The sequence below is a fragment of the Kogia breviceps genome, chromosome 2, assembly GCF_026419965.1.
Source record: "Kogia breviceps isolate mKogBre1 chromosome 2, mKogBre1 haplotype 1, whole genome shotgun sequence".
In the NCBI taxonomy this organism is placed as follows: Eukaryota; Metazoa; Chordata; class Mammalia; order Artiodactyla; family Physeteridae; genus Kogia; species Kogia breviceps.
The window spans coordinates 36,792,732-36,817,762 of NC_081311.1; the positions used below are offsets into that span (position 1 = coordinate 36,792,732).

The 25,031-nt window shown below is 38.5% G+C and overlaps 1 long non-coding RNA gene across 2 annotated transcripts in view; it reads right to left on the reverse strand.

Moving 5' to 3' along the window:
• The window catches only part of LOC131750259 (uncharacterized), a 189,327-nt gene that overhangs the window by 11,858 nt on the left and 152,438 nt on the right, over positions 1–25,031 (reverse strand). Inside the window, exon 1 of one of the 2 annotated variants that reach the window (XR_010838891.1) lies at positions 957–1,130. The exons of the other annotated variant lie outside the window; for it this stretch is intronic. This is a non-coding gene — a long non-coding RNA (uncharacterized lncRNA). Of the gene's footprint in view, positions 1–956; positions 1,131–25,031 lie in introns of those variants that run through there. 2 annotated transcript variants of the gene reach the window in all.

A 25,031-nucleotide genomic window follows, 5' to 3' on the forward strand; every position in this document is an offset into this window, starting at 1 on the left:
CAATTGTTGCAAAATGGCCCTAAGAATCTCCTTCTTGTATCCTCATCCTTTGTAACATGATTTTCCTTCAAGAGGCAGATTCTATTTTCCTCACCCCATGGCTCTGGGCTGGCCTTGTTACTGGCTCTAATGAACAAAATATGGCAGAAATGACATGGTACTAGTCCCAAGGTTAGACCTCAGGAGCCCTTCAATGCTCCACTCGTTCTCCTGGAATGCTGCCACCACCATGTGAACAAGCCCAGATGGGCCTGCTAGGTGATGAAAGATGACATGGCCCAGTCACCCCAGTATTCCCAGATAACAACTCATCAATGGCCAGAAGTGTGAGTGAGTGAGGCCACTGCAGACTCCCCACCCCTCAGTGAGCCAACAGCTACTTACAGATGCATGAACGAGGCCAGCTAAGATCATTTCAGCCACATGCAGATCAGCAGAATTATTAGTTTATGCTACTAGATAGGGGGTTATTTGTTACACAGAAAAAAACCCACCTGATGCATTTAACTTCTCTGTACATCAACTATCCAATATGTAAAATAGGAAGAATAATAGAGCTATAGAAGGATTAAATGAGTTAAGCATACAGAGAGATACTTAGAACAATACCTTGGGTGTTAAGCTCTGTTCTGGTGTAACAAAAATAATGCCTTAAACACCAATAATTTATTTATTATTATTACTATTTCTCAAGGTTCTGAGGGTTGACTGGGCTCAGTTAGGTGGTTCATGCTGGGGGCCTCAGACAGATGCAGGTAGACAAGGGTTAGGGCTGGGATCGTCTTGAAAGCTTCTTCACTCACATGGCACCTGGGCTAGAAGACTCGGAAATTGGGCACTGGACCAACTGGAGCTCAGACACCTCTTTCTCTCTCTCTGTCTTTCTGTCTTTTTCTTCCTCCCTCTCTCTTTGGGATCTCTCCAAATAGTGAACTTGCATTAGTTAGACTTCTTACTTGGCAGGTGAAGATTGCCAGAATCCCAGGGGAAGACAGGCAGAAGCTGCATGGTCTTTGCCAACTTAAACTCAGAAGCCATGCTGTGTCCTTTTACTGCATTCTCTTCATCCAGGTCATCACAAAGTTTTGTCCAAGTTTGAGGAGAAAGGACATACACTCCAAGTCTGGATGGGAACTGTGAATTTGCAATTATGTTTTAAAAACACCATGATTTTTTAAAAATCTTTATTGGAGTAGAGTTGCTTTACTATGTTGTGTTAGTTTGTACTGTACAGCAAAGTGAATCAACTACATGTATACATATATCCTCTCTTTTTTGGATTACCTTCCCATTTAGGTCACAGCAGAGCATTGAGTAGAGTCTCCTGTGCTATACAGTAGGTTCTCATTAGTTATGTTTTGGTGTTTTTTTGGGTTGTTGTTGTTGTTGTTTTGCAGTACGTGGGCCTCTCACTGTTGTGGCCTCTCCCATTGTGGAGCACAGGCTCCAGATGTGCAGGCTCAGAGGCCATGGCTCACGGGCCCAGCCACTCCATGGCATGTGGGATCTTCCTGGACCGGGGCATGAACCCGTGTCCCCTGCATCAGCAGGTGGACTCGCAACCACTGCGCCACCAGGGAAGCCCTAGTTATCTATTTTATACACAGTATCAATAGTGTATATATGTCAATCCCAATTTCCCAATTCATCCCTCCCCATCTCCCTTCCCCCTTGGGATCCATACATTTGTTCTTTATGTCTGTGCCTCTATTTCTGCTTTGTAAATAAGGTCGTCTATATCAATTTTTTTTTTCAGATTCCACATATATGCATTAATATACAATATGTTTTTGTCTTTCTGACTTACTTCACTATGTATGATAGTCTCTAGCTCCATCTATGTCTCTACAAATAACCTGATTTCATTCCTTTTTATGGCTGAGTAATATACCATTGTATATTTGTACCACATCTTCTTTATCCATTCCTCTGTTGAAGGACATTTAGGTTGTTTCCATGTCCTGGCTATTGTAAACAGTGCTGCAATGAACATTGGGGTGCATGTGTCTTTTTGAATTATGGTTTTCTCTGGGTATATGCCCAGGAGTGGGATTGCTGGGTCATATGGTAGTTCTATTTTTAGTTTTTTAAGGAACCTCCATACTGTTCTCCATAGTGGCTGTATCAATTTACATTCCCACCAATAGTGCAAGAGGGTTCCCTTTTCTCCACACCCTCTCCAGCATTTAATGTTTGTAGATTTTGTGATGATGGCCATTCTGACCAGTGTGAGGTGATATCTAATGGTAGTTTTTTGTTTTTGTTGTTTTGTTTTGTTTTGTTTTGTTTTGCGGTACGCAGGCCTCTCACTGTTGTGGCCTCTCCCATTGCGGAGCACAGGCTCCAGACACGCAGGCTCAGCGGCCATGGCTCACGGGCCCAGCTGCTCCATGGCACGTGGGATCTTCCCAGACCGGGGCATGAACCCATGTCTCCTGCATCAGCAGGCGGATTCTCAACCACTGTGCCACCAGGGAAGCCCCTAATGGTAGTTTTGATTTGCATTTCTCTAATAATTTTTTTTTTTCATGTGTTTGTTGGTCATCTGTATGTCTTCTTTGGAGAAATGTCTATTTAGGTCTTCCACCCATTTTTTGATTGGGTTGTTTGTGTTTTTGATATTGAGCTGCATGCACTATTTGTATATTTTGGAGATTAATCCTTTGTCAGTTGCTTCATTTACAAATATTTTCTCCCATTCTGAGGGCTGCCTTTTTAACTTTTTTATGGTTTCCTCCGCTGTGCAAAAGCTTTTAATTTAATTAGGTCCCATTTGTTTATTCTCATTACCCTAGGAGGTGGGTCAAAAAAGATCTTGCTGTGATTTATATCAAAGAGTGTCCTGGGCTTCCCTGGTGGAGCAGTGGTTGAGAGTCCACCTGCCGATGCAGGGGACATGGATTAATGCCCTGGTCCAGGAAGATCCCACATGCTGCAGAGTGGCTGGGCCCGTGAGCCATGGCCACTGAGCCTGTGCCTCCGGAGCCTGTGCTCTGCAACGGGAGAGGCCACAACAGTGAGAGGCCAGCATACCGCAAAAAACAAAAACAAAAACAAAACAAAACAAAAAAAGAGTGTCCTGCCTGTTTTCCTCTAAGAGTTTTACAGTATCTGGCCTTACATTAGGTCTTTAATCCATTTGGAGTTTATTTTTGTGTATGGTGTTAAGGAGGGTTCTAATTTCATTCTTTTACATGTATCTGTCCATTTTTCCCAGCACAACTTACTGAAGAGGCTGTCTTTGCTCCATTGTATATTCTTGCCTCCTTTGTCATAGATTAGGTGACCATAGGTGCATGGGTTTATCTCTGGGCTTTCTGTCCTGTTCCATTGATCTATATTTCTGTTTTTGTGCCAGTACCATACTTGATTACTGTAGCCCTTTAGTATAGTCTGAAGTCAAGGAGCCTGATTCCTCCAGCTCCGTTTTTTTTCTCCCCCCTCAAGATTGCTTTTGCTATTTGAGGTCTTTTGTGTTTCCATACAATTTGTGAAATTTTTTGTTCTAGTTCTGTGAAAAATGCCATTGGTAGTTTGACAGGGATTGCATTAAATCTGTAGATTGCTTTCTGTAGTATAGTCATTTTCACAATTGATTCTTCCAATCTGAGAACATGTTATATCTCTCCACTTGTTTGTGTCATCTTTGACTTCTTTCATCAGTATCATAATTTTCTGCATATAGGTCTGTTGCCTCCTTAGGTAGGTTTATTCCTAGGTATTTTATTATTTTTGTTGCAATGATAAATGGGATTGTTTCCTTAATTTCTCTTTCTGATCTTTCATTGTTAGTGTATAGGAATGCAAGAGATTTCTGTGTATTACTTTTGTATACTGTGACTTTACTAATTCATTGATTAGCTCTATTAGTTTTCTGGTGGCATCTTTAGGATTTTCTATGTATAGTATCATACATCCATAATTAGATCCTTCTCACAGCAACACTAATAAGGTTAGTAAAAACAGTATATCTATATCTTTTACTATTTGAAGACTTATTTTTACACAGCTTTAGATTCACAGCAAAACTGAGAGAAAGGTAGAGACTTCCCATAAATCCCCTACCCCCACACATGCACAGATGCCCCCATTATCAACATCTCCTACCACAGTGGTACCTTTGTTACAACTGATGAATGGAGATCAACACATCCGTGTATCCATTTTTAACATGAGGAAATCCTGACTCAGAAAGATTAAATAATTTGCTTAAAGTCACAAAACTGGACATTCTCAGAGCTTTCACTCCACCCAGGATGTCTTTACCCAAAGATACTTTTAACCCACATGTGATAATACTAATCTCACTCATCACATCTAGGTTTCATGACCATCACACTGAATGAGCACAGAAACCTCTGAGTTGAGAAAAAAGCAACTGTCACTCCCACATGGAACACGGTATATACTAGTGGACACATAAATAGCTAATCAAGCCCTTTTTCTGGACCTTCTTCACAAGCCTGTTTATACTCTGCTGTCATAAAAATTGTTAGTTTCCTGGAAAGATGAAGAAGAAATCTGTGAGGCATCAAACTTGAGAATTCTTTCTTTCTTCCTTCTAACAGAGAGGCTCACATATCTCCTACCCACACAGTCTGATTCTTTTTGGACTCTTAACCCAAGCTTATGCCCTATAAGCATGTGGGAAACATCTGCACGGGGGTCAAAATTACAAACCTACTGGTTTACTACAGATAGAGAAGCATCAAACAATAGACAGTTATGAATTTAGAGACAGAGGAAGCAGAAGAGACAGGGCAAAGAGGCAGCCTAGTATAGATAAAATTATAACAATGTAATTCCTTATATTTATACTAATATTTTAGAAGTCAGGTTTACATGGATTATTTCACTTACCAGCAACGAAAAGAAAAAAGGAGATATTATTTTATTCAACATCTGTGAATGGACAATAATAAATCTCATAGGCACACAGATGGTAACGACAGAGCTGGGTCTGTAACTCAGGCATTGAATCCTAGTCCTGACCACTGCCTACTACCCACAGGGTGGGGTTGGGGTAACTCATTCTAGTCTTGTTAGATGTGCCATTTAACTTATTCTGCCTGAGTTTCCTTGTCTTTATACTTTAAGGGGGTTGTTCCAAATGGCTTTTAAGGTCCCTTCTCTGATATTGCATATGTCATGATGAAAGTGTCATGGTGTGCTCTGATTCCAGCAGAAGGTAAGAATGAGCCTGATCAAAATTATCCTTAAAAATCCCTAAGTAGGGTGCCATATTGGAAGCTGATACACATCACTCTTTAAGAGCAGTTTTCTTCCCTGTGTTTTTTCCTGTTGGGGTTTCCTTTGATGAGCCCTAGATGAAGTCAGTGGCTTCAGCTAAGGGTTAAGGGTCTGTCTGAACTATATTCAACATAGAGACGTGCTCAGCCTGGAAACTGAGACTAGCAAAAGGGGCAATTGATTCATTTCTCTATATAACAGTCACAACTTCAATGGAGTGGCTGGCAGATAAAACTATAGTATGAAATTGCTATTTAACATTGGGTTATTGGATTTTCATTTGTTTGTTGTTTTTTCCTTTTGTTTGTTGTTTTTTTTATTTTTTTCTCTTAAAGGGGGGCTGATCACATAGAGATCACTTACGTATCATTCAATACTATTATTATGTAAGTAAATATAAAGAATTATGAGCCACAGTTAGAAGAAGGATAATCTATCTATATACATGGAGCATATGAACTGAGTGATAAACACCTAGATTCAAAATCAGACTTCTTCTAATTCCTTGGTAATCTTGGAATTGGAATCTGTAAAACTGAAAAAACAACACCTACACGTGGGCCTGTAAAGAGAAGTTAATGAAATAATATGCATAAAGTGCTTAACACAGAATCTGGCATACCATAAATGCTCAGAAATGCCACTTAAAATAATTATTTTTATATTATCACCAAAGGGAGAGAATTTGGGCAGGAAGTAGCCCAAGGAAAGAATATTGTAGAAGCCATAAATAAGCCTAGGAATATACAAAAATGTATCCTCCCATCAAGAATTATCGTTTCAGATGGGGTAAGCAAATGTTTCTGTGAGTAGATATTTTGGGAAGATGGTACTTGAGTGTGTGTTGCTGATGTCTTATTCTTTCCAAGTCCCATTCTGCATTATCTCCAAAGCAAAACAACAACTAAAATGGGCACCCTGGAATAGCCTTTATGACACACCTGCTATAAAGTTAAAGGCAAGAACAGAACTTAGTTTACCTCTGCATTAGGAAGGAGCTACAGTCCCAGGAGTGGAGAGGCCTAGGGCAAGCATTTGAAGGTTGAAGTTCTTTGAGAGGGTTGGCCATCAAAGAAATATCCCTGGGAATTTGTGTAGCTGTGTGTGTGTGTGTGTGTGTGTGTGTGTGTGTGTGTGTGTGTGTGTGTGTGTGTGTGAGTGAGAGAGAGAGAGAGAGAGAGAGAGAGAGAGAGAGAGCGCAGATTTTTTGACCACTTGGGAACTCCAAGGGATCAGGGAAGTTATGCATTTGAGCCAAAAACTATACCCCAAACCTGAGGCTAAGGAAAAGCAAATCCTATAGCATTGCAATTGGAGAAACAAGGAAGCAGAGAAACTTTTCTCCAGTGTTTCAAGAAGGGACAAATTCATGCAAATTAATATGACTACCTCAGGGGCAAAGAATAATGTGCCTTATACCACTCCAGGGTTTGCTGTAGCTAGGAGACCCAATAATTCGATTTGACCACTTCTCATAACAGAACTTCCAGTATTATGCCAACAGATCGTCAACCATTTTTCATTTTTACCCAAGACCTCAATCAAGGAAGGAGTGAGATGTGGTAGAAGAAAAAAGATAGTGAGAGGGGAAGAAAGCTCCCACATTTAGATTGAACAGCCCACTAGGAACTAGTCTGTTGAATAATGTATTTACCTGGGTCATGAAGACCATGTCACATCTGGTGCAGTGGTGGAAGAAGATTTATCTTAAGAGAAATGGGTAATGCCAGTGTCAGTAAGTCTGAGGTGAAAATGGGTTGACTTTATCCTGGGAAAAAGGAAAAGAATCATTAAACTCTGGAAGCCAAAGGATGGTACCCTCTGACTGCAAGACAAAAAGGTGTGGAAGTATGTCATCAGAAGGAGAAACTACACTCTAATACAGGGGTCCCCAACCCCCGGTACTGTTCTGTGGTCTGTTAGGAACCAGGCCACACAGCAGGAGGTGAGCGGCAGGTGAGTGAGAGAAGCTTCATCTGTGTTTACAACCGCTCCCTATCACTTGCACTACCTCCTGAGCTCCACCTCCTGCCAGATCAGCAGCGGCATTAGATTCCCATCAGAGTGCAAACCCTAATGTGAACTGTGCATGCAAGGGGTCTAGGTTGCACACTCCTTATGAGAATCTAACGCCTGAAGGTCTGAAGTGGGGCTGAGGTGGTGATGCTAGTGCTGGGGAACAGGTGCAAATACAGATTATCATTAGCAGAGAGTTTTGACTGCACAGAGACCATAATAAATCAATTGCTTGCAGACTCATATGAAAATCCTATCTGTGAGTGGAAAGTGACAAGCTGCATTTTATGGACTAGACTGGACATAAGCAACAGACTTCAGGTGTCCTGTCTCCCATCACTCCCAGTTAGAACCATCTAGTTGCAGGAAAACAAGCTCAGGGCTCCCATTGATTCTGCATTATGGTGAATTGTATAATTATTTCATTATATATTACAATGTAATAATAATAGAAATAAAGTGCACAATAAATGTAATGCGCTTGAATCATCCCAAAATCATCCCCCCCACCCCGCCAGTGCATGGAAAAATTGTCTTCCATGAAACCAGTCCCTGGTGCCAAAAAGGTTGGGAACCGCTGCTCTAATACATGGGATCCTGTCAAGAGCTAAGGCTCTAGAGTTTAGGGTCAGTGACTACTTAAAGTAACCATTTACTATGACAGGATAAGTTATTCTCAGCCCTATACTTGTGCTCTTCACATGCATTCATTTAGGTTGTATTAAATGGCCTTTGCTATGTGTGGTCAGCAATGGAATTGTTTGCATATATTCTATGACCGGGTGTGAGGATTGCCCTTCTCTTCCCGCTTTGAGGTTAGATGTGGTCCCATGACTTGCTTTTCAATTCTGAGCAGAACTAACATGTGTCACTTTCTGGCAGAAACTTTAAGAAAGATGATTTACTGCATCATCTTTCCTTGCTTTGGTGATTATAAAAACATGTATCAAGATAGAGCCTCCATCACCCTGTGTCCCTAAGTGGCTACAATGAGCAGGACATGCCTGCTGACTTGAGATGGATATGTACTGTGAATGACAAGTAGGCGTTTACTATGTTGGGTCATTAAAATGACTGCTCATTATTTCCTCTCCATTTCACAGTTGTGAGATGGCTTTAGAAACCACCACTTGTGCAAGTCGCTAAGACTAGTGTGTATTGCATCTGAAGTTAAAACTTAAATTTTATTTCCTCTGGCTCACTAAATCTCCCTTCCTCCCACAAAGGCCTTCAGATGGGTCAGAGTTGCCAAAATCCTGTGAATTTATGATGTCCATGCCTCAAATCCATTAGCAAGTCTAAATTTTGATGGTAACTTACACTTGCTTCCATTATTAAAAATAAAAGTGAACCTCAAAAAATTATGGAATGAACTCCATATACAGCTGCCTAAACCTTTACCCTTTCACCAAAGAGTCTTCAAAACCATGACCTCCGTACATTATGCCTTTAGTGAAAATTTCATCCACATAGAACCACAGGTGACATCTAAGCAATTATATATTTTTCAGTGCTTGTCTTTTCCATTTTCCCATTTTCAAGTTCTTTTCTTGTGTCAAAGTTGACTTTCTGTTTCCCTGTTCCTCCCACATCCCACTTTAGGAAGCTTTGTATTAAAGGCTGCTTTCCAAGCCATGGAAGAGGAAGCAGGACAGTTTCCATCCCTTTAGACACCTGGAAGAATCCTCTTGCACTTCACGCATCTTCAGAAAGAAGTCTTAAAAGTTCAAAAGAATAGTTTAAAAGCTTTGCCAATTGCTAGTGACCACGACTCTTTCCATCTAATTTATCTCAATCTGCAAGGCCTGCATTAGTCTCTATTCCTATAGCAAAGTAACAGACTGTCTTTAAGGCTTTCATTTCTTATTTTTATTTTATTTTCTCTCTCACAACACTTTTTTCATTTTCCCTAAACCTTTTTTCTGTACACTTCTCCAACTTTACATTCATCTTGACAAGAAACAGGGAAGTAACTTGGAGGAAAGAGGGACAAGGAGAAAAAGGAAAAAGAGAAGAAGTGGTTACCTGCTTTCACCAAGAGAAGTAACAGCACATTCCCACCTGCGTTTGCCTGGGGGTGAAGACACTTATGAATCAATGATCAAAAGTGACAGAAGTATTGCTAATAGCAATGAGAAGAACACAAAGAACAGATAAACTCTAGATTCCTCTCAGTTATATTGAACTATATATAGTGTATATATTGTGTATCTATTGCTATACTGGACCCACAGAATGGTTTGAGGTCGAATATGGTTTTTAAAACAATCACACAATTCAAAAAAACACTTGGGCATTCTATTCCAACAAATTCTTTATATATACACTTCAATCTTGAATAGGTGGGGTTTTTTTCTTGAAATATAGTTGATTTATAGGATTGTTAGTTTCAGGTATAGAGCATAGTGATTCAGTATTTTCACAGATTATATTCCATTATAGGTTACTGAAAGATAATGGGTATAATTCTCTGTACTATAAGTAAATCCTTGTTGCTTATCTATTTTAGATATAGTAGTTTATATACTTTAATCCCATATTCCTAATTTATCCCTCCCCCCACCTCCCATTTGGTAACCACTAATTTATTTTCTATGTCTGTGAGTCTGTTTCTGTTTGACATATATATTCATTTGTATTGTGTTTTTAGATTCAGGTGGATTATTTTTACATCATTTAGTTATTCGCTGAGAAAATTGCCTAACAGTCTTATGACTGTACATATCACAAAAGGTCATCAGACCCTGGAATTTACAAACCTGACTGTGCACAAGAGCCACCCGTGGAATTTTTTTTAAATTTTGACTTCCAGATCCTTCCTCCTTTATTTTTAGCGAGTTCCATGTGTGATTCTGATGTACATCCAGCTTGAGAATCACTAGTTTGGTCTATCTCTCTCCAAATTGTTCATCTTCAGTCTTGAAAAATTAAAATTCCCAAAGTGTGAATGCTTATAGTATGAATCATCTTCTTACTCATCATATTAGTATTTCAGTTTAAGAACCAAAGGCTCTCCTTGATGACTGTAAGCTGTCTAGATCATTTTATGGGTGTAAAGTACGTTACTAGAGCAGTTGTTTATTTTATCATTTTTTTAACATCTTCATTGGAGTATAATTGCTTTACATTGTTGTGTTAGTTTCTGATGTATAACAAAGTGAATCAGCTATATGTACACTTATAATCCTATATCTCCCCTCTCTTGAGTCTCCCTCCCACCCTCTCAGACCCAGCCCTCTAGGTGGTCACAAAGCACAGAGCTGATCTCCCTGTGCTATGCAGCTGCTTCCCACTAGCTATCTATTTTATTTATTTTTTAAACATCTTTATTTGAGTATAACTGTTTTACAATAGTGTGTTAGTTTCTCCTTTACAACAAAGTGAATCAGTTATACATATACATATGTTCCCATAACTCTTCTCTCTTGTGTCACCCTCCCTCCCACCCTCCCTATCCCACCCCTCTAGGTGGTCACACAGCACAGAGGTGAACTCCCTGTGCTATGCTGCAGCTTCCCACTAGCTATCTAATTTACATTTGGTAGTGTGTATATGTCCCTGCCACTCTCTCACATCGTCACAGCTTACCCTTCCCCCTCCCCATATCCTCAAGTCCATGCTCTAGTAGGTCTGTGTTTTATTCCCATCCTACCACTAATCTCTTCATGACATTTTTTTTTTTTTAGATTCCATATATATGTGTTAGCATACGGTATTTGTTTTTCTCCTTCTGACTTACTTCACTCTGTATGACAGATTCCAGGTCTATCCACCTCATTACAAATAACTCAGTTTCATTTCTTTTTATGGCTGAGTAATATTCCATTGTATATATGTGCCACATCTTCTTTATCCATTCATCTGTCGATGGACACTTAGGTTGCTTCCATGTCCTGGCTATCATAAATAGAGCTGCAATAAACATTTTGGTACATGACTCTTTTTGAATTATGGTTTTCTCAGGGTATATGCACAGTAGTGGGATTGCTGGGTCATATGGTAGTTCTATTTTTAGTTTTTTAAGGAACCTCCATACTGTTCTCCATAGTGGCTGTATCATTTTACATTCCCACCAACAGTGCAAGAGTGTTCCCTTTTCTCCACACCCTCTCCAGCATTTATTGTTTCTAGAGTTTTTGATGATGGCCAATCTGACTGGTGTGAGATGATATCTCATTGTAGTTTTGATTTGCATTTCTCTAATGATTAATGATGTTGAGCATTCTTTCATGTGTTTGTTGGCTATCTGTATATCTTCTTTGGAGAAATGTCTATTTAGTTCTTCTGCCCATTTTTGGATTGGGTTGTTTGTTTTTTTGTTATTGAGCTGCATTTAAATTTTGGATATTAATCCTTTGTCAGTTGCTTCATTTGCAATAGCTATCTATTTTACATTTGGTAGTGTATATATGTCCATGCCACCCTCTCACTTCATCCCAGCTTACCCTTCCCCCTCCCTGTGTCCTTAAGTCCATTCTCTACATCTGAGTCTTTATTCCTGTCCTAGGTTCTTCATAAGCTTTTTTTTTTTAGATTCCATATACATATGGTAGCATACTGTGTTTGTTTTTCTCTCTCTGACTTACTTCACTCTGTATGAAAGACTCTAGGTCCATCCACTTCACTACAAATAACACAATTTTGTTTCTTTTTATGGTTGAGTAATATTCCATTGTATATATGTGCCACATCTTCTTTATCCATTCATCTGTTGATGGACACTTAGGTTGCTTCCATGTTCTGGCTATTGTAAATAGTGCTGCAATGAACATTGTGGTACATGACTGTTTGAAATTAGAACGTTCTCTAACACCATATACAAAAATAAACTCAAAATGGGTTAAAGACCTAAATGTAAGGCCATACACTATAAAACTCTTAGAGGAAAACATAGGCAGAACACTCTATGATTTAAATCTCAGCAAGATCCTTTTTGACCCACTTCCTAGAGAAATGGAAATAAAAACAAAAATAAACAAATGGGACCTAATGAAACTGAAAAGCTTTTGCACAGCAAAGGGAACCATAAACAAGATGAAAAGACAACCCTCAGAATGGGAGAAAATATTTGCAAATGAAGCAACTGACAAAGGATTAATCTCCAAAATATACAAGCAGCTCATGCAGCTCAATATAAAAAAAAAAAAAAACCAAACAACCCAATCCAAAAATGGGCAGGAGACCTAAATAGACATTTCTCCAAAGAAGATATACAAATGGCCAACAAACACATGAAAGGATGCTCAACATCACTAATCATTAGAGAAATGCAAATCAAAACTACAATGAGGTATCACCTCACACAGGTCAGAATGGCCATCATCAAAAAATCTAGAAACAATAAATGCTGGAGAGGGTGTGGAGAAAAGGGAACCTTCTTGCACTGTTGGTGAGAATGTAAATTGATACAGCCACTATGGAAAACAGTATGGAGGTTCCTTAAAAAACTAAAAATAGAACTACCATATGACCCAGCAATCCCACTACTGGGCATATACCCTGAGAGCAGTTGTTTATAAGCTGCAGGGCCCCATTTTGTATGATGGTAAAACTTTGAATCAGATACAGCAAGTGTTTTAACTGCTTGTTAAAGGTAAATTGCTGGGTAAATTTCACTTTTAAAGAATTGTATTCATTCTTTCAGATCAGCTGGATACTACCTAATAAAGTTTAGCATCCCTAGTCACGGTCAAAATGTAACATTTTCCCCAAAAACATGTTGAAATCAATATTTTGAGAATAGTGAGTTATTAAATATCTTGGAAGAGAGGAAATGGAGATTCTCCTCCACATAAGGAGAGGAAAAACACAACGGTAAATGCACAGGCAGGAGAACAATCCACTTAGATCTCAGGCAGAACTTGTCAATCCCTTGAATCCTCTTTCTTCTTCCCACAGCTGTATTAAAATCGTTCCCCAATCACACTGCATTCTCTCCCACTCCGATGCCTTGGAACAGCCTGTTCTGTACTCCTTGATGAAGTCCTGGTCTCTTAAGACCAGCTGAAATGTTACCGTTTCTGTGGAGGGTTCTTTAGTTCTCCAGCTCTGTCCTCTGCCCCCTCAAAGTCTCCATTTAGCTTCCATGACAGTGTAACTATCTGGTTTGATGTCAGTGTCCCCTGTTTGGCTATCAATTACATGAGAGCATTTCTGAATTTCCACTTCCTAGCACAGTGCCAGCCACCCAAAATGTGCTCAGTAAATGCTCACTGAATAAATATGAAATAATTTGCTTAATTAAATTTCCATTCTACTGGACTTAATCTGACCTAATTGTCTCTTCAAGTGGCAACTAGAAAGGGCTAGGTGTCCCCTAGGGTTCCATGACACAACAGTAAATCCGCTGGCCTTTTGAAACAATAGAAGTCACTGTCTGGCAGCTGCATTCAGAAACGTGCCAATAGAATTCTGTGACTGGGTTGCTGTGGTCTGGACACAGGAAGAGATAGATAGAGGAAAAACCTGGAGTGAAAAAGCCAGGAGTGTGTAACCAGGTGAGACAAAGGAGCAGTTTGAAAACCCAGGAATATCAGCTGTATTCTGGCAGTAGGTATTGAGAACTGTCTCAAACCAAGAGGAGGACAGAGATCAAAGATCAGGGACATAGCCATGGATCCCAAGAGAGACTGTTACAGGGACTAGGGAATGATGATCCCGGTTTACTAGAACTAAAAGACTATCAATAGCCAGCACCCTAGAGTTACAAGTGATACAAATCAGAAAATGAATGTAACTGCAAAAGAAGATATGTCCCTACACTAGGACCTCAAAGCCCTCTCTGGTTGTCCTTACAATGTATCATATTGTCTTATTGCCCTATCAGACTGTGAGGCCCTCAAGAAAAGCCATTTCAACCTATTCCTCTTTCTGTTCCCAACACCCACTAGGAACCCAGCATATTGTCTGACACTTAATTTACACCTAACATGTTTTGCTGTTGAACTGACCTCTAAGAATGGAGAAGTGTCTAACTTACACCCTCCAAGTCCTACAGCTAAAGACAAGATTTTAACCCAATGTGTTTTACTATATGAATTCCAGGCTACTTCAGGAGTTCCTTGATTCTGTCATTATGAGACATTCTTCCCCTAAATTACATGTGATGACTAGAACTTCATACGTTATAGAAATAAACAGATATGAGCAGAAGAGGAAAAATACACAGAAATAATGTACTTTTTCTTAGTAATGATACACTCAAACATTTCTAGTGCCTGAGAAAATAAAAGCTTCTTTAATTCCACTGCAGTTTTGAAATGAAACCTGCCACTGTACTGACTATTCATTGCTCCAAACAAGCTTGGGTGTGCTGGCTGTTATTTGGTGCAGCAACTCTGATACAGTGTAAGATTTCTGAGTGACACAATGATATCAGCTTTTTGCAGAAGTTAGCTGCAATTTTATTGGAAAAAAGTTATCTGAGGAGATTGAGCAGTAACTGAATATGCATATATATGCCCCAGCAGTCAAAGAGCTATAAACCACTTTTTCAAATTGACTTATGCAATAGAGAGAAAAACTCCTACATTTCCTCAGGCCTTATACGTCATCAAATGGGCTCTATAAAACATTGCTTTCTTCTTGCTTTTTATCACTACGAGTCCAGACATAAGGTTAGTTTAACAGTAAATGGACATTCTATGCTATGCTTTCTTCACAAGGAAAATGTCAAATTTTTACAGTTATTGAAATACAGCACATCCTGACCTCTCCACAGACTGGCCTGTAACTTGCAACACTGTGCCTTCTAGAATTGCAGTTTCCCTGCTATTCCCAAGTAAACTCAAGTTCGGACACCTCATTAAAGGCTCTGGCCTAGAGTTTTCTCTTGTCCTGTCTTTGCCACCTGACCAAAAACTGGAGCTTCCTCTGTGGCCCTGCATGGCATACAGTGACTCCCCTCTGGGATCTCCACGTGGTTGACAGGGTCTTGGTGCTCCAGCTGGGTGTCAGGCCTAAGATTATGAGATGGGAGAGCTAAGGTGAGGACACTGGATGACCAGAGACGTCCCAGCCCCATGTAATACAATCGATGAAAGCTCTCTCACAGAGCTACATCTCAATGATAAGACCCAGCTCCACTCAATGACCAGCAAGCTCCAGTGCTTGACACCACATGCCAAACAACTAGCAATACAGGAACACAACTACACCCATTAGCAGAGAGGATGCCTAAAATATTAATACGGTCACAGACGCACCAAAACACATCACCGGATACAGTCCTGCCCACCAGAAAGGCAAGATCCAGCCTCATCCACCAGAACACAGGCACCAGTCCCCTCCACCAGGAAGCCTACACAAGCCACTGAACCAACCTTACCCACTGCAGGGAGACAACAAAAACAATGGGAACTCCAAACCTGCAGCCTGTGAAAAGGAGACCCCAAACACAGTAAGTTAAGCCAGATGAGAAGACAGAGAAATACACAGCAGATGAAGAAGTAAGATAAAAACCCACCAGACCAAACAAATGAAGAGGAAATAGGCAGTCTACCTGAAAAAAGATTCAGAGTAATAATAATAAAGATCATCCAAAATCTTGGAAATAGAATGGAGAAAATACAAGAAACGTTTAACACGGACCTAGAAGAAATAAAGAGCAAACAAACAATGATGAACAACACAATAAATGAAATTAAAAATTCTCTAGAAGGGATCAATAGCAGAATAACAGAGGCAGAAGAACGGATAAGTGACCTGGAAGATAAAACAGTAAAAATAACTACTGCACAGCAGAATAAAGAAAAAAGAAGGAAAAGAATTGAGGAAACTCTCAGAGACCTCTGGGACAACATTAAACACACCAACATTCAAATTATAGGGGTCCCTGAAGAAGAAGAGGAAAAGGGACTGAGAAAATATTTGAAGAGATTATAGATGAAAACTTCCCTAATATGGGAAAGGAAATAGCCAATCAAGTCCAGGAAGCACAGAAAGTCCCATACAGCATAAATCCAAGGAGAAACATGCCAAAACACATGTTAATCAAATTATCAAAAGTTAAATCCAAAGAAAAACTATTAAAAGCAGCAAGGGAAAAGCAACAAATACCATACAAGGGAATCCCAATAAGGTTAACAGCTGATCATTCATCAGAAACTCTGCAAGCCAGAAGGGAGTGGCAGGACATATTTAAAGTGATGAAAGGGAAAAACCTACAACTAAGATTACCCTATCCAGCAAGGATCTCATTCAGATTTGATGGAGAAATCAAAACCTTTACAGACAAGCAAAAGCTGAGAGAGTTCAGCACCACCAAACCAGCTTTACAACAATTGCTGAAGGAACTTCTCTAAGCAGGAAACACAAGAGAAGGAAAAGACCTACAATAACAAACCCAAAACAGTTAAGAAAATGGGAATAGGAACATACATATCAATAATTACCTTAAATGTAAATGGATTAAATGCTGAAACCTAAAGACACAGACTGGCTAAATGGATACAAAAACAAGACCCGTATATATGCTGTCTACCAGAGACCCACTTCAGACCTAGGGACACATACAGACTGAAAGTGAGGGGTTGGATAATGGAAATCAAAAGAAAGATGGAGTAGCAATTCTCGTATCAGACAAAAGACACTTTAAAATAAAGACTACTACAAGAGACAAAGAAGGACACTGAATAATGATCAAGGGATCAATCCAAGAAGATATAACAATTGTAAATATTTATGCACCCAAAACAGGAGCACCTTGATACATTAGGCAAATGCTAACAGCCATAAAAGGGGAAATTGACAGTAACACAATCATAGTAGGGGACTGTAACACACCACTTTCACAAATGGACAGATCATCCAAAATGAAAATAAATAAGGAAACACAAGCTTTCAATGATACATTAGACCAGATGGACTTAATTGATATTTATAGGACATTCATTCCAAAAACAACAGAATACACTTTCTTCTCAAGTGCTCATGGAACATTCTCCAGGATAGATCATATCTTGGGTCACAAATCAAGCCTTGGTAAAATTAAGAAAATTGAAATCATATCAAGTATCTTTTCTGACCACAACACTATAAGACTAGATGTCAATTTCAGCAAAAAAAAAAACTGTAAAAAATACAAACACGTGGAGGGTAAACAATACACTACAAGATAACCAAGACATCACTGAAAAAATCAAAGAGGAAATAAAAAAATATGTAGAAACAAATGACAATGAAAACATGATGGCCCAAAACCTATGAGATGCAGCAAAAGCAGCTCTAAGAGGGAAGTTTATAGCAATACAATCCTACCTCAAGAAACAAGAAAAATCTCAAATAAACAACCTAAGCTTACACCTAAAGCAATTAGAGAAAGAAGAACAAAAAAAATCCCAATGTTAGCAGAAGTAAAGAAATCCTATAAATCAGATCAGAAATAAATGAAAAAGAAATGAAGGAAACAATAGCAAAGATCAGTAAAACTGAAAGCTAGTTCTTTGAGAAGATAAACAAAATTGATAAACCATTAGCCAGACTCATCAAGAAAAAAAGGGAGAAGACTCAAATCAACAGAATTAGAAATTAAAAATTAGAAGTAACAACTGACACTGCAGAAATACAAAGGATCATGAGAGATTACTACATGCAACTATATTCCAATAAAATGGACAACCTGCAAGAAATGGACAAATTCTTAGAAAAGCACAACCTTCCAGGACTGAACCAGGAAGAAATAGAAAATATAGACAGACCAATCACAAGCACTGAAATTGAAACAGTGATTAAAAATCTTCCAACAAACAAAAGCCCAGGACCAGATGGCTTCACAGGTGAATTCTATCAAACATTTAGAGAAGAGCTAACACCTATTCTTATCAAACTCTTTCAAAATATAGCAGAGGGAGGAACACTCCCAAACTAATTCTATGAGGCCACCATCACCCTGATACCAAAACCAGGAAAAGATGTCACACAAAAAACTGCAGGCCAATATCACTGATGAATACAGATGCAAAAAACGTCAACAAAATACTGGCAAACAGAATCCAACAGCACATTAAAAGGATCATACACCATGGTCAAGTGGAATTTATCCCAGGGATGCAAGGATTCTTCAATATATGCAAATCAATCAATGTAATACACCATATTAACAAATTGAAGAAGAAAAACCATATGATCATCTCAGTAGATGCAGAAAAGGCGTTTGACCAAATTCAACACCCATTTGTGATAAAAACCCTCCAAAAGTAGGCATAGGGGGAACTTACCTCAACATAATAAAGGCCATATATGACAAACCCACAGCCAACTTCGTTCTCAATGGTGAAAAACTGAAACCATTTCCACTAAGATCAGGAAGAAGACAAGGTTGCCCACTCTCACCACTATTTTTCAACATCATTTTGGAAGTTTTAGCCATGGCAATCAGAGAAGAAAAAGAAATAAAAGGAATCCAAATCATAAAAAAAGTAAAACTGTCACTGTTTGCAGGTGACATGATACTATACATAGAGAATCCTAAAGATGCTACCAGAGAACTACTAGAGCTAATCAGTGAATTTGGTAAAGTAGCAGGATACAAAATTAATGCACAGAAATCTCTGGCATTCCTATACACTAATGATGAAAAATCTGAAAGAGAAATTCAGGAAACACTCCCATTTACCACTGCAACAAAAAGAATAAAATGCCTAGGAATAAACCTACCTGGGGAGAGAAAAGACCTGTATGCAGAAAACTATAAGACACTGATGAAAGAAATTAAAGATGATACAAACAGATAGAGAGATATACCATGTTCTTGGATTGGATGAATCAACATTGTGAAAATGACTCTACTACCCAAAGCAATCTACAGATTCAGTGCAATCCCTATCAAGCTACTAATGGCATTTTTCACAGAACTAGAACAAAAAATTTCACAATATGTATGGAAACACAAAAGACTCCAAATAGCCAAAGCAATCTTGAGAAAGAAAAACAGAGCTGGAGGAATCAGGCTTTCTGACTTCAGACTATATTACAAAGCTACGGTAATCAAGACAGTATGGTACTGGCACAAAAACAGAAATATAGATCAATGGAACAGGATAGAAAGCCCAGAGATAAACCCACACTCATATGGTCACCTTATTTTTTATAAAGGAGGCAAGAATATACAATGGAGAAAAGACAGCCTCTTCCATAAGTGGTGCTGGGAAAACTAGACAGCTACATGTAAAAGAATGAAATTAGAACACTCTCTAGGGCTCCCTGGTGATTCAGTGGTTAAGAATCCTCCTGCCAATGCAGGGACACGGGTTCGAGCCCTGTTTCAGGAAGATCCCACATGCTGTGGGTCAACTGAGCCTGTGTGCCACCACTATTGAAGCCCGTGAACCTAGAGCCCATGCTACACAACAAGAGGAGCCACCACAATGCGAAAGCCACTCACCATCACAAAGAATAACCCTCACTCGCTGCAACTAGAGAAAAGTCCCCACGCAGCAACAAAGACCCAATCCATCCAAAACTAAAATAAATAAAATAAATAAACACTCCCTAATACCATACACAAAAATAAAATCAAAATTGATTAAAGACCTAAATGTAAAGCAGACACTGTAAAAAACTCTTAGAGGAAAACATAGGCAGAACACTCTATGATTTAAATCTCAGCAAGATCCTTTTTGACCCACCTCCTAGAGAAATGGAAATAAAAACAAAAATAAACAAATGGGACCTAATGAAACTGAAAAGCGTTTTCACAGCAAAGGAAACCATAATCAAGACAAAAAGACAACCCTCAGAATGGGAGAAATATTTGCAACCAAAGTAACTGACAAAGGATTAATCTCCAAAATATATAAGCAGCTCATGCAGCTCAATATCAAAAAAACAAACAACCCAATCCAAAAATGGTCAGAAGACCTAAATAGACATTTCTCCAAAGAAGATATACAGATTGCCAACAAACACATGAAAGGATGCTCAACATCTCTAATCATTAGAGAAATGCAAATCAAAACTACAATGAGGTATCACCTCACACAGGTCAGAATGGCCATCAGAAAAAAAATCTAGAAACAATAAATGCTGGAGAGGGTGTGGAGAAAAGGGAACCCTCTTGCACTGTTGGTGGGAATGTAAACTGATACAACCACTATGGGAAACAGTATGGAGGTTCCTTAAAAATCTAAAAATAGAACTACCATATGACCCAGCAATCCCACTACTGGGCATATACCCAGAGAAAACCATAATTCAAAAAGATACATGCACCCCAATGTTTATTGCAGCACTATTTACCATAGCCAGGACATGGAAGCAACCTTAGTGTCCATCGACAGATGAATCGATAAAGAAGACGTGGCACATACATACAATGGAATATTACTCAGCCATAAAAAGAAATGAAATTGAGTTATTTGTAGTGAGGTGGATGGACCTAGAGTCTGTCATACAGAGTGAAGTAAGTCGGAAGAGAAAAACACATACCGTATGCTAACACATATATATGGAATCTAAAAAAAAAAAAAAAATGGTTCTGAAGAACTTAGGAGTAGGACAGGCATAAAGACAAAGATGTAGAGAATGGACTCAAGAACACTGGGATGGGGAAGGGTAAGCTGGGACAAAGTGAGAGAGTGGCATTGACATATATACACTACCAAATGTAAAACAGATAGCTAGTGGGAAGCAGCCGCATAGCACAGGGAGATTGGCTTGGTGCTTTGTAACCAACCACGCAGAGCGGTGGGATAGGGAGGGTGGGAGGGAGAAGCAAGAGTGAGGGGATATGTGGTTATATGTATACATATAGCCGATTCACTTTGTTATACAGCAGAAACGAGCACAACATTGTAAAGCAATTATACTCCAATAGAGATGTTAAAGTTTAAATCCCAAAACCTAAAATTCTTAGTTATCTCCTCATTCATTCCACATGTATCTAATGCATTGATTGCCTATTTTATGGCATAAGTAGGATTTGGATATGGAAAGATGAATTAGTCACAGTTCTGGCCTTCAAGGTGCTCAAAGTCTACTAAGAAAAAAAACAAACAAAACAAATATTTACCATATAATAGCCTAAGTGCTATGATAAAGATTTTACAAGGTAATGTATTATTGAGGAGGAAAAAAACCTCTAATACCCATCTGGGAGGATGGGAATTTGGGAGGGTTGGATATGTTTACAAGGAGATGTGATGGGAAATTTACTGCAATACATGGGAATTTTGGAGATACTATTACTTTGGTGTCTGCTAAACTCAGTAATTTTCTATCCAAATAGTAAAATAGTGACAGAGTTAGTTGAATGCACAATCTTCTTAATTCTGGGTGAAATGCAGATCTAGAATTTGCTCATTTAGCATGAACTATACCCACAATCTGAAAAAAGCAAGCCAAATAAACAAATTATTAATTTGATTCACACAAAAGCAAGGTCCCTTAACCCAATTTTCATGGAAATTGTTTCTCCAGCCATAAACCTTGGTTCACTCCCCTCTAAGGACCTAGTCAAAAATGCAATGCAAGCTTACTAACAAGGGTGTACACACTGATGGAGTTAAAGTTGATTAGCATTAGGACATAATGGTAGTAGGAAACCTGGATATATACTTTGGGATATCAGGCATAGCAATGGTTGAGAATAATGCTCTTTAGGAAATTATAAAAATGGTGCACCTGAAGGATGAATGATATGGTTTGTTTTCCATTAGAGCCCCAAAATACATGGCTAATTTTTTCATTGAAATATAGTTGATTTTCAAGATTGTGTTCATTTCAGGTGTACAGCATAGTGATTCAGTATTTGTGCAGACTGTATTCCTTTATAGATTATTATAATGGGTATAATTCCCTGTGCTATACAGTAAATCCTTGTTCCTTATCTGTTTTTTATATATAGTAGTTTGTATCTGTTAATCCCATACTCCTAATTTGCCCCCTCCTTTGGTAACTGCAAGTTTGTTTTCTGTATCTGTGAGTCTGTTTGTTTTGCATATGGATTCATTTGTACTATTTTTGAGTCCATATATAAGTGATATCATATAGTATTTGTCTTTCTCTGTTTGACTTATTTCACTAAGCATAATATTCTCTAGGTCCAGCCATGTTGCTGCCAATAACAGTATTACATTACTTTTTTTTGTTTTTGTTTTGTGGTACGTGGGCCTCTCACTGTTGTGGCCTCTCCCGTTGCGGAGCACAGGCTCCGGACGCGCAGGCTCAGCGGCCATGGCTCACGGGCCCAGCCGCTCTGCGGCATGTGGGATCTTCCCGGACCGGGGCACGAACCCGTGTCCCCTGCATTGACAGGCGGATTCTCAACCACTGCGCCACCAGGGAAGCCCTACATTACTTTTTATGGCTAAGTAATATTCAATTGTATATATCTGCCACATCTTCCTAATCTAATCATCTATTGATGGGCACTTGGGTTGCTTCTTTGTCTTGGCTATTGTAAATAGTGCTGCTATGAACATGGTGGTGCATGTATCTTTTTCAGTTAGTGTTTTCATTTTTTTCAGATATATACCCAGGAGTGGAATTGCTGGATCATATGGTAGTTCTATTTTTAAATTTCTAAGGAAACACTATACTGTTTTCCATAGTGGCATTTTGCATTCCCACCAACAGTGTACAAGTGTATCCTTTTCTCCACATCCTCTCCAACACATGTTATTTGTAGACTTTTTGATGGTGTGAGGTATTACTTCATTGTGGTTTTGACTTGCATTTCTCTAATAATTAGTGATAGCATCTTTTCATGTGCCTGTTGGCCATCTGTGTATTTTCTTTCAAGAGATGTCTATTTAGGTCTTTTGCCCATTTTTTGATTGGGTTGTTTGTTTCGTTGATACTGAGTTGTATGAGTTGTTAGTGTATTTGGGAAATTAACCCCTTTTCAGTCACATTGTTTACAAATATTTTCTCCCATTCTGTAGTTTGTCTTTTCATTCTGTTGATGGTTTCCTTTGCTGTGCGAAGCTTTTAAGTTTGATCAGGTCCCACTTGTTGATTTTTGCTTTTATTTCCTTTGCCTTGGGAGACCGATCCAAGAAAATATTGCTATGATTTATGTTGGAGAGTGTTTAACCTGTGTTCTCTTCTTTGACCCAGATCATGACTATTGAACTCCAGGCATAACGGAGATAAGGAGAGAGTACACTGGTCCCATTCACAGAACTTAAAGACATTTTGTAGTTAACAGAGATAGCTGTATAGGAATGAAGATGGAGAGGCTTTCTCCTTACTTACCCTTCCTTTTTCTTTCTGACCATAATATGGTTCTTAGTTTCACCATCTACTGAAAAGAATTCTAAAGATCACTACCTTAGCATCCTTACTAAAATGATTCAAATCCATGAAATAAAGCCTAAAACAAATTTACTTTCTGAAGGAGTGATTCCAAGCCCTAGATGTTCCCAATTATGCAAACAGTGATCATAAAAGATATTCAAATAAATTTATAAGAATAAATATATTACTTTAAAACATTAACATGTATAATATATTTTTAGGAAGTATATATTTAAGACATATAAAAGATAATGTGAAATGAGAAAGTGTTAAGATGTTACAACAGCAAAATCTTTAGATTCTAAAGAGATTCCAATTCCATGTTCTAGAATAAAGATTCTAGTTTTGCCCAGGATGGTTACTGTGGCTATTTTGAGGTGAACTGGGAGGCTCTGAGCCATGTCAAAGTGGAGGAGTGGGGGCCAGTGGGCAACTTTATTATATTGATACAAGCAACACACATTCATTGTAGAAAAAGTAGAGAATACCAGGAAGCAAAAGGATTAAAAAAAAAACCTTATAACCCCACAACTTATTAGATAACCATATTAGTAAGATTTTAAAGTATACTTTCTAGAATTTTTTCATATGCTTTAGTTGCAAAAAAATAAAAAGGAATTATACCTACATATAATACTTTTGTAACCTGTTTCCATTGACTTCACAATACATTTCAAGCTGAGTGGTATAGCATTGTTGAAATTTATACCATGATTTATTTATCCAGTACTATAAGTATCCTATTGTTGGTTAGTTTGATTGCTTCTGATTTCTCTCTATCATAATAATTTTACAATGAAAATCTTTGTAAATGAATCTTTAGACACATCCTAAATTCCATTAGGATACATTTTTAGAAATGGAATTGAGGAGCCAAGGGATGGGCACATTTTTTATATTTTTTCAAAGTATTCCCAAATTTTCCTACAGAAAGTTAGTATCCACAAAGTAGGAGACTGCTCATACACGTAGGCTGGTTATTTGTATTCATGGGTGCTATTTTCTTGTACTAACTTGTGTCACTTATAGTGCCACAATATTCCAATAATGACTGAAGGGATCTTGGACATTCCAAAGCTCACCACAGCAATCAAGAGGAGGGTTCATTTCCTTAGAAACCTCTTTCTTTTTCCTGAGTAGTTACACATGGCTATCACATGATCTTTTTCAGATTTCCCCAATCAGTTAACAACAGTTTAACACAAATGAGAGTATTTCACTTATGGATGATCATTACAATAGGCTACAATTTATGCTAAATCATGTGTGAGATTTCTCAATGAGAAAAATGTATACTGAGAACAGATCTTGAATGATTTAGCATTTGAACACCAGCACTCACACACTGCACCATGTAGATTATGCAAAATTTTGGTTCAGGAGAGAGATGCTTGAAAATACTTTTGTTTCTCTTTGAGGCCAGTACTTGAACATGTTTTAAACACTTATTTCATTAAAATCAATTAATTGGTTAATTTCCCTAGCCCCAAAAGGAAATGTTGAGAGGAAAAGTCAGTTTCAACCTGTGG